Below are 10957 nucleotides of genomic sequence, written 5' to 3' on the forward strand. Positions count from 1 at the left end.
GGATGAGGAGGGTTTGCCTTCCCCACCCCGTCAGAGGAATGGAGCAGAGGCTGCCTGGTACTGAGCCTGCCTCCCCACTCCCTCCCGGTGACCCAGCCTTTGAGGGGCCTTTAGGATCTGATCAGTTGGGATGGATCGCTCACGGGACCTTAGGAAGAGGTTTGTTCATAAGGTTGCTTCAATCCCTCTCCTCCTAGCACTAGCCAAGGGAGAGGGATTATTGTTGGCTCTTAAGAAAATTTGGAGCCGGTCTTCTATTTTTATGGTCTCTTGACGGTCATCACCAGGCAATGCTTCTTGGTGTCTATCCTCCCTCCTACTGCAAAACTAAACTCATTTCCTTGTGTTCAGATATGTGCTGGGTCACTTGGGCTTAGTAAGCATCTCGCTCCCAAAGAATGCGTTTAGGAAAGTCACGAGTTGAACACGAGGAGTTGATGGCCACGGGAGCTGAGAGAGCCAAGCCTGAGGAGGAAGGAAGATTGGAGAGAACAGTGGCCTTGTCAGCCAACACAGGCACAGGGGACGGAGCTAGCACCCAGGATGCACTCCCTCAGCCTCGGCACCGTTCTGACTGCCTCATTTTCCCAGGGAAATGTGAGGTCTGCAATGGAAATATGACCTTGTTCCTTCTCTCTGGCCTCAGCTGAGAACTGAAAGGGTGAGATCAGCATTGTCACCAAGTTACAAAAGTAGATCTTCCAATCTAAAAGTAAGGAGGACTCATCACATAAGAGAAAAGGTTCAGGAATGGACAGTTTAGAGCTGCCCTGTCCAATACAGTAATCATCAGTCACATGTGGCCATTTAAATGAAATAAATTTAAATTAAATTAAATTAAAATTCAATTCCTTAATCACACTAACCATGTTCTCATAGCTAGTGGCTATAAGATCAGCTAACATAAATGTAGACCATTTTCCTTATCATAAAAAATTATAGTGTTCAAGGGGCAGGAATAAGGCAGGGACATACATTTTCTGCTTTTGTCCAAGGTGGGTATAGGCACTAGAAGGGCAGGCTCTGGTCATCAGAATCTGGGAGCTGCTTATTCTTTCTTCCTGCAAGGCAGCTGGAGTTTGGGCACAAGCACATTCTGTTCTTCTGGAGCTGTGAGGGTGAAAGTCAAGGTCAAGAGGGGTGAGTCAGCTGGGAAGAGGAGCCACTGTGCCTCCTGACCTTCTCTCAAGTAGGATTCTCTCCTTCCAGAACCTGTAATATCCTGAGATGCTCTTCCTCCATGGTGCACGTTCAGGGAGGAGCCTTGTGCATGTTCAGGGTTTGGGGTCCGAGGGTGCGTCCACCTGCTCAGCACCAGTCCAGCTGCCAAAAGCTGGACAGAGACCAGGGTGTGGATGGTGGAATTTGGGGGCAGAGATTATCAGGTGCTGGCGAATCAAAGCCACTTTGGAGAACTTACAACATTTAAAATGTGAAATTTAAAATTTAAAAAAATAAAAATTAAAAAAAAATTAATGAGTGCTTTTCATGTGCCATTGTTCTGAAAATGTCACATGGATTAACTCATTTCATGCTCACAACAGTAAAACAAATGTTGAACTATTGTCACCTTTATTTTATGGGGGAGAGGGACTCCCAGCAAAAATGAAGCCAGTGGTGTTGCTATTTACAGAATTCCGGGGTGTCAATGCATTGGATTTTTGGTGAGCATTGAGCGCAATGGGGATGTATCTAAGAAGTTAACCACCCTGTGTTTATCAGAGCTCGGTCATTTCCTTCAGCACTTGAACATTTGTTTAAATTGATTTTGCGTGGCATACATTGTCATGTACTCTTGTAATTCTTCTTGAGTTGCTTCTTGGGTGTGTCCTGCACCATGTCTGATAAGGGGCCATGTCCACAGTCATGCAAGCAGAGGGTACATACTGTGAATACAAGAATGTGCATGTTAGTTAACATGCTGTCCGAGTATGAAATAGTAAGCACTCAATGGTCGCTACTACTCAGTAACAGTAATGCATTAGCTTTTCCCACCAACTTGTATATATTTCGAGATAATGTGTAAAATATGTATTTTCCACAAAAGATAATATATACACTGTTCTTGTATTGTTCACTTACCAACACAGAATTCCACATTAATACATATACATAATAGCTCTCTTGTACTTAAAAAATGGATTCTTATTTGTTTATTTATTTACATGCTTCTAAGTTTCAGAATCCAAAAGGTATAAAATAGCGTACTTTGAAAATCTCTTAGTCTTCCAGAGCCAAGAATGTGTACTTTGACTGTCTGAATATACACATGTACCACTAGAGGGCGCCCCAGACAAAAGTGACTGCGTGTGAGAAATAACAGCACTTTCTATATATCCTCCCCATCCCCTGGATTTTACATAAATGGCAATAGTTTAACTTGGCGATCTTTCCATATCAGCTCCTGAAGAAGTCCTTGTGATTTTATACAGCTACACAATGTATAATTGCATGAATGTACTTATTTAACTTGTTTATTAACTTAATACTTAGCTAGTTTCCCAGGACATTTAGGTTGTTTCAATTTTTAAAAATATCTATCTTACTAGGTTGGAATAAAAAATATGTTCAATTAATTTAAATTTATAAATATTTAACAACAAATGCTAAGTGTCAAGCTTTATATTAATTCCTGATCATAAAAGTTTCAATGAGACAAACAAGATCTTTGCCTTCATGAAAGTTATATTCCAGTTATATTTTACCTGAGGGTACAAGTCAGTGAGTACCAGGCCATTATTTTCACTCTTTATTGTTACATATAATACTGTAATGAATACTGGTCTACCAAGTTCAGCTATGTAATGTGCTGGACCCAGTGCAAAATGAAACTCAGGTACTCCTTATTCAAAAGGTAGGAAAAAAGTTGTTTCCGTTCTTCTGCAGCCTCATCTCTGCCTGTCATAGTGCATTTATATTTACTATTTAATGTCACATTCCTTCTGGCGTAGGATGACTTGGGGGGCAAGTGCAGACCCTCACAAGTGCCTGGACCCCGCCCCTCGACTTGGCACATGAGATGTGTGTGCCCGGCCCCTCTTCTCCCCTGCCCTGTGCTCAGGCCCCTACCACGAGGTGGGCAGCACAGAAGGTGGCAATGGCAGCTGAAAGCCAGTCCTGGGGAGGCTGGGAGGTGTGGGAGGCAGGGCCAAGAGTGAGCCAAGGCTCCAAGCCCCAGAGCATGCTTTATTTTCTCACCGGACTTCACTTAGAATCACAAATTCAAAGGTAAAATTACTGAGATGGTGACCACAGAGCACCACACCCCAGTACAGGGCCTCTTCTGAGCATGGGGCTTTGTGCAGCCGCCTTGGTTGCATGCCCATGAAGTTCACTCTGCCTGCTACACTGCTGGAATTGTTGGTTCAAAGAGCATGTGCATGTGTGATTTTAGTAAATATTGATTACTAGTAAATATTGGTCTGGCACTAAGCTGTACTAATAACTGTACCTCAGCTTTCTCCTCCGTAAGGGGGGAATGACAGCATCCACCTGTCATTAGAATGGCATGAGTGAGTCCATGCAAACTGTGAATGGCACACAGGAACCACCCAGTAAGTGTGTCATTTGTCCACACATCAGTGATTTTCTTCTGGAATGCTCTCGTGCCATAAATGTTGAGGAATTTGTCATCTTCTTTTCCACTTTTGTGGCCCTGATTTCTGAACATTTGTGAGTTTAAGCTGGTCTGGATATTCCACTGAGACCCACTATAGACAAAAGGGGACAGGGACCTTAAAATTGGTGAAAGCAGAGTCGAATATGGATATGTGTGTGCCTGGGGTGAGGTGGAGAGTGTTGACATGTGCATGTTGGTTTTGTGTTGGTTATTGTTATATTCTGGAGTGGTCTTGAGACATTCAGTCATTTCAACTAACACAGCACAACTCTGTCTAACAGGTTAATCAGGGTTACACATTATTGTTTTCAAACAAGGAACCACCACGTGACTTATCAGAAACGGTGGATCTCCTTTTTATTTAATACACTATTTGAGATATTTTCACAATGAGCATATGGCTTTTATAATAATGATTTACAAAAAAAAAATTACCAAAACAAACAAACCTGGAAAAGCATTTTCTCCTCAGCTGGGAAAAATGCTGTTTCTGGAGGGACCTAAACTTGCCTTGTAACTAGTGGCATCTAATGGTCAAACTAAGTTATTACTCTGACATTGGACAAAGCAAGCGCATGGAAGACAGAAGAACAAGGATATGGCAAAGAAGAGGGCGAGAGTGCTTTGTGACTACATACCATTGTCATTTGCTGAAATTGTTCAGTTTATAATTACTGAAATAATTATTCCATTGATTGACTCACATGGGTTTGGTGGTGTATCACACACAAGCATTGAATGCCAGTTAATGGAGAAAATAATAATTTGCGCTCATGTGGAGTTTTTACATCTTCAAAACATTTTTCTGTGACTATATATTTTTCCCTCACAATAATCCATGAGATGAACAGTTAAAATAGTTTTCTTCCCATTTTACAGATGATGAAATTGAGGTCAGAGAGGGCAAGACGTCAAAGGTCAGCCCTGGACTCCAGGTGCCCAGTCTGACATTCCTTTCCTGGTTTCTGCTGCAGTTGAGGGCAGAGATATGCTTCCTTGATTTTATATTTAGATGTTTTATTAGAAACCATAATCTGTTTTCTCTGCCATTTCAGCAGCTTTTTGTTTCCTCCACCTTTTTTATTATCTGCCCCAACCTGAACTCTATGTTTGAAGAGGTGATTTTTAGCAAAGAAGCTAAATTTACATACAACTCACTTCCTTTTTCCTTATGAATCAAACATATTTTAAATTGTAACTTGCCTTCTAGTCAGCACCATGCATATATGTGCATGACTAATCCCATGGCATGGTAAGGAAATTTGATGTTTTAATTAGTGCTCACAAAAAATAAATGTATCTGTTCCGATTTTGAATTAAAGAAGACAGAGCTTGGATTTATTTTGCTATCTTCGTGGATTCCAGTTTTAAAATCACCATTCCAGATTGTAGGGTCTATGAAGGCCAACACCATGTCTAGCATCTGTGTGTGATCCCAAAGTGCCTGGCATTGCGCCTTGTTCCATAATTGTTTACTGAATAAATGGAAAAAACTACAGAACCATCCGAGTTCACATGCCTGCAACACTTTAAATGGCAGTTAGGAAAGATCATATCAGCAAATAATATTTCCTTATGAGTCCCTTAATACCTGGGTCAATACGAAGGTGGGAAGAACATTCTGAATCCTTGTTTTCCTCTCTTTGAGCAGACCTCTCAGTGATATGGCTCTCCCTTTCAGGCAGGAGTCCCCTTTTGCTGGCAGTTTGGTAATATCTATCAAAATTACAAATTCATGTACTAACTACCCAATGCTACTTCTAGGAAGTGAGTCTGCAAGTCGCTTCCCACACATGGGAGATGATGTGTACAAAGCTATTCAATGCAGCACCATTTATAATTTCAGAAAATGAAAATATCTTTGGGTCCATCAAAAGGTGGCTGAATAAATAAATTATGGGGCCTCCATACAGTGGAATATTACTTAGTTATAATAAAGCAAGATTGATATGGAACACATTCCTACATTATAGCCCACTACCATTTGTCATAAAGGAGAACATTCCCATAAACTATCCCCAGAAGGATATATAAGAAACTGGCCTTGTCCTGAGGCCCTAATCACCGGGCCTCACCAGAATATCTCTTTATTCCTCGTGAGGTGCCTGAGCTGAGACTTGGCCAAGGAGTCTCAGGCCAAGAAAGGGAGCAAAGCATTTGTGAGAGCCTTTTGTGGCTGGGCACTTCCACATACATTACTCTCTTATTTAATCCCACAATAATTATTATCCCCATTTTCAGACCGAGGAAAGGGAGGCACAGAGAGGCTAAGCAATTCTTCATAGAGTTTTAAATAAGATCGATTTTGGAGTGGTGGCTTTTGGGGCACTTCCTGATCAGTTCAGGCCCGGGTGCAGAAGCCATGTCGAGTTGGTAAAGGAGGCCTCGGTGGAGGAAGAAGGAAGCAGTGTCTCTCTGCTGCTTCTGACATCCTGGAGCCTTCCTAATAGGGGTTGGTTGAGATCAGTGAGAAAGTTTTCATTCTGGGCTGGGAGATTGGAGAGACTCTATGTTTCTGTTTCTAAATCAACCACAAACCTTCCACGAGTGCCTTCTACATTTGTAATGTTGTACACAAACATATATTTTCTTGGTCTCCCCATTTCTTTCTCTCCTATAATAAATTTGTAAGCACTAATATTTCATCAGTGTTCGAGACTCATAACTATTTAGTGAAGCAAATACTCAGGTATTAAATTTTATTTTCCATTTTATAGATGAAGAAATTAAGGATCCAAGAGGTGATGGTGCTTGTTCACAATGGATACTGCTTGCTGGGAAGTTGCAAAACCAGATCTGATTCAAGGTTTTTTAAGCTTTAAATCCTGTTTTTCAGGATTCGCTTCGCTGCTTCGCTTTACCCAGAGTTGCCTAAATCACAGTGCCTATAAAGCTAGCTTTATAACTGAGGAAAGTGGAGATGACAACATCCTATTGCTTATGTCTGCCCTTCTCTCTCTCCAACATTCAACTCTCTCTTTGTGCTTCTCCACCAAAAATACAGGTAGGAAAGACTATTTATAAACAAGATAGACTACAGGTATGCCTTATAATATTAAATAAAATGTGCTTGTAAACTGTGTTTTTATAAATTGAATAATCCATAGAAAACATATAATAATCCAATTCATTGGAAAAGACATAGAAATTGATTCACTGTAAATTCTTTTGAAATAAAACAATTCTATTTTTAATATATATTTGTTATGCTCACCCAAGGAAAGATATATTCTCCCCCAAAAGACAATAAACAAACCAACTCCCCTTAAAAAAATCCCAACCTTGACATATGTCAAGGTAGATATTGGAGATAGCATGACCCCTCAAATGCCCAGAGGAGGAAATTATTCAAGAGTTAGAATCAAGAGGAATGGTTGTAAGAGCCCAGTCCATTCTATTTGTGCCCTATTTTGATCCATTTCATCCTCCTTCCTGGTCAATTCATCCTACTCACCCCTCGTTAACTGCCAGCTCACTTCATACTCTTCAGTCTTAGGCCACTAGGGTTAGATACACCTTATTCCCAATCCTCTTAGTGAAATACTGCTGAGAGGCTAACACATTCCAGGATGCTTGCTTGGCACCTCCTGTTACTTCATGTTTCCCCCCATTTTATGTTGGCTTCACTTGGGTTGGAGGTATGGGTTGGAGGTAGGGAGGGAGATGTCAAATAGGGCATCAGCCCTAGGATTTAGGACACAGAGTATGGGAGGAAGATGAAAGAAGATATTCCATCTAGCCTGCTGGCTGCCTGACAGCAACCAGAGACAACAATGTAATCTGTCCTTCTCTTAAGGTCCACCAGTTCTTGGTTGTCCTCTTCCTTTTCCTATCCCCTGCCACCTCCTGCTGGCTGCAGTTATCTAGGCAGAATGGTTTCCCCCAGACCCAGGTGGAGATTCTCTACCTTTACCCCTGTTTCATAGTAGGATCTGTGGATAAGACTAAGTAGGCTGATCCTTGGAAGGGTGCTTCCTTAAGAACAGTAAGGACTGCTGAGCAGGCTGTCTTCCTGGTAACATCCTGCTTTGCTAGTGTTTATTTATTTATTTATTTTTTAATTTTTTAATTCAGTTTTATTGCAATATACTCACATACCATACAATCATCCATGGTATACAATCAACTGTTCACAGTATGATCATATATTTATGCGTTCATCACCACGATCTATTTCTGAACATTTTCCTTACATCAGAATCAGAATAAGAATAAAAAATAAAAGTGAAAAAAGAACACACAAACCATCCCCCCCATCCCACCCTATTTGTCATTTAGTTTTTATCCTCATTTTTCTACTTATCCATCCATACACTAGATAAAGGGGGTGTGATCCACAAGGTTTTCACAATCACACTGTCACCCCTTGTAACCTACATTGTTATATAATTGTCTTCAGGAGTCCAGACTGCTGGGTTGGAGTTTGATAGTTTCAGGTATTTACTTCCATTTGCTAGTGTTTTTGTTTTCCAGGGGTACATAATTTAACCTGCCACATATGGGAAATAAAACGAACTAGAAGATTGGGTCGTCCTCCCATAATCTGAGTAGGAACTCCACCCTCTATAAGAAAACCCATCAAATATTACAAAAGGAGGTGGAGTTGCCAAAGACACAAATAGTACAGAAGTAAGAGTAAAAAGGGTGGGATCAAGTCCAGATTCCTTTTCAGAGGAGAGGAGTTTTGTGCTTGGTGTGGAAGGAAAGGAGGGAAGTAGACAGGGAGGCAGGGAGTGTGGGGTTAAGGTACTCAAGCAGTACAGGAGAGACCTCAATAAATGCTCTGAGGAATAGCAGCCAGGAATTCTGGAGGTAATATTGGAGGATAAAAAGGTGTAAAGGGAGAAAGTTGCAGCCAGCAGTAGAAAAAGGTGAGGGGCTTGTATAATGAGCAGAACTGGAGCCCTTGTCTGCATCCTCAATTGCCTCTACTCAAATGAATACCAGATTCTGGATATGCTGATTCAGCTTGCTTAGGGAAGTTTAAAATAATAACTTAAAACTGATTATAAAGGTAACACTTGTAGAAAATTTCAACAAAAATTGAACAAATACAACAATAAAAACTTACCCATTAATTCATGGCCCAGAGATAATTGCTGTTAGCATTTATCATTTATATGTTAAAAAGTATTTAAAAAAATACTTCCCCCGTTTTTAAACAGTTGTAAAAATTCTGTATCCTTTTTAAAATTCAAACTCATGTTTTCCCCTGTTAATGTCATGGATACTCTGTGTGTGTGTGTGTGTGTGTCTGTCTGTCCTCAACATAATTTTTTTTTAAATTCAATTTTATTGAGATATATTCACATACCATACAATCATCCACAGTGTAAATCAATTGTTCACAGTTCCATTACATAGTTGTTCATTAATCACCACAATTAATTTTTGAACATTCTCATTACCATACACAAAAAATAAGAATAAAAGTTAAAGTAAAAAAGAACACCCAAAACATCCCATACCACCCCCCCATCTCTCCCTATTATTTATTTATTTTTTGTCCTCATTTTTCTATTCATACACTATATAAAGGGAGTGGGAGCACCAAGTCTTCACAATCACAGGGTCACACAGTGTAAGCTTATAGTTATACAATCGGCTTCAGGGATACTCTTTTAAGCATTTTTGCATAATTCCTTTGAATGGATACATTCTAATTAACTTGATCAGGACTTCATTGTTTGGATATTGAGGTTGTTTCCTTTTCTGATTCCAGTATAAGCAGAGGGGCAATGACTATCACCAAGGTAACTTTCAATTTAAAGGATCATAGTCTCCTCTTTTCCAGGGGGGATTTAAGGGGAGATCCCTTTTCCAACCCCCTTGATTTCAGGCAGGGCTGCAGGGAAACCAGAAATAAATCGCCAGAATGAAACACTAGGCGAGGACTTTGAGAGTTTGTAGGCTCCTGAGAGAGTGTGCCTACTCAGATGTCTCCCACAGAAGGGCCCTGCTGGGTCTGGGAAGGGTGTCCACAGAGCACACAGTCTTGCGAAAAGCAGACAGAGGCAGCAAGGGAGGGTGCTAGCTACCCAGCCAGCTGCACCAGAGTCAGGAAATTCTTCTTCCCAAAGCAGTCTGGGAAACTCCCCTCACAGCATCCTTCCTGGTGTCAATATCTTTGTTTGGTAGATACTCACATTTCTTTGGTTCTGCCCCACTGAGAGGATAGGCCACACAGGGGAGGGGTCGCTGTCATTTTGAGTGGTTAGAAATCCTGCCCCACACACTCTTCTCTCTCTCTCTTCTGTCCATTTCCTAAGCTCAGTGGTTTTCAATGACTCCCAAGGGAACATTTTGAAAATGTGTATGCATATGGTTTGTTTTTTTTTCCTCTGTAATTCTGATGAGGGAGGGGGCACCCTTGGTATTTATGGGCAGGGCAGGGGTGTAAAATCCTGAGTTTTTTCTTACAGCACAGTAAGAACAATGAATTGTCCTTCATTCAGATTCTTAAATGTCCCCCAGGACATTCATGTAGGTGAAAACCTCTGTTAATTATCTGAGCCTAGAACTTAATACATCTTTAAAAAAAATGGTTTCAATATACAATGAACTTTCTAGGAATGCAATTACAGTCTGTGTAAATTTAGGGAAGATTGACTTTCCTACCAAGAGTTGTTCAACATTTCATTAAATCACAGCACTGAAGGCAACATGCTGGAGGTAGTTGAGTCACCAACTCAGCACCTGGATCCGTCTGCGTTTGCAGCAGTTCCATCCCGGTGACACTATGGAGAGGTGCAAGCAACTGCCTACTTCATTGTGACTTCTAGTGTCGTGTGCCTCAGCACTCACACCTTAAAATACTGTTCATATTATTTTATTACAAATTACTTTTAATTTCCCCTTTATATTACAGATAGGGAAACAAATGGTGAAATTTTAAAAGTTATGCTTGTAAGTTGGTTATAATGTCTATGAATTTCAATTCAGGACAGTAAAGGGCTCATTACAAAAATATGTTTTTTATTTAAAAAAAAGGGGTGGAAGGTAGAGAACCTCAGTTCTAGCTTCTAGCTAGTGTCAAGATATTTGGCTCTTCCCACTTAGGGAAAGACCAGCCAGAAAGAAGCCACTGCCCCCACCCCCCAAGGTGTCCCTTGTCTCCTTTCCCAGCTCAAACTCATGCCCCACCCCCACCACACACTTCTGGGCTATAGCCAGGAGCCTCTGCGAGCTGTCAAAGGCCTGCACTTCCCCACTCTTGTCTCTAGAGCTTCCAGTTCTCAGTCAAGAAATAGTCATTTACCAGGCCCTATTGGAGCACAGACTAATACTGGCTCCTGCCCACATGAATCTCTCTTTTCTCTTGCCTTTTCCCATCGCCTC

This window comes from Choloepus didactylus, chromosome 7, assembly GCF_015220235.1.
Source record: "Choloepus didactylus isolate mChoDid1 chromosome 7, mChoDid1.pri, whole genome shotgun sequence".
Taxonomy (NCBI): domain Eukaryota; kingdom Metazoa; phylum Chordata; class Mammalia; order Pilosa; family Megalonychidae; genus Choloepus; species Choloepus didactylus.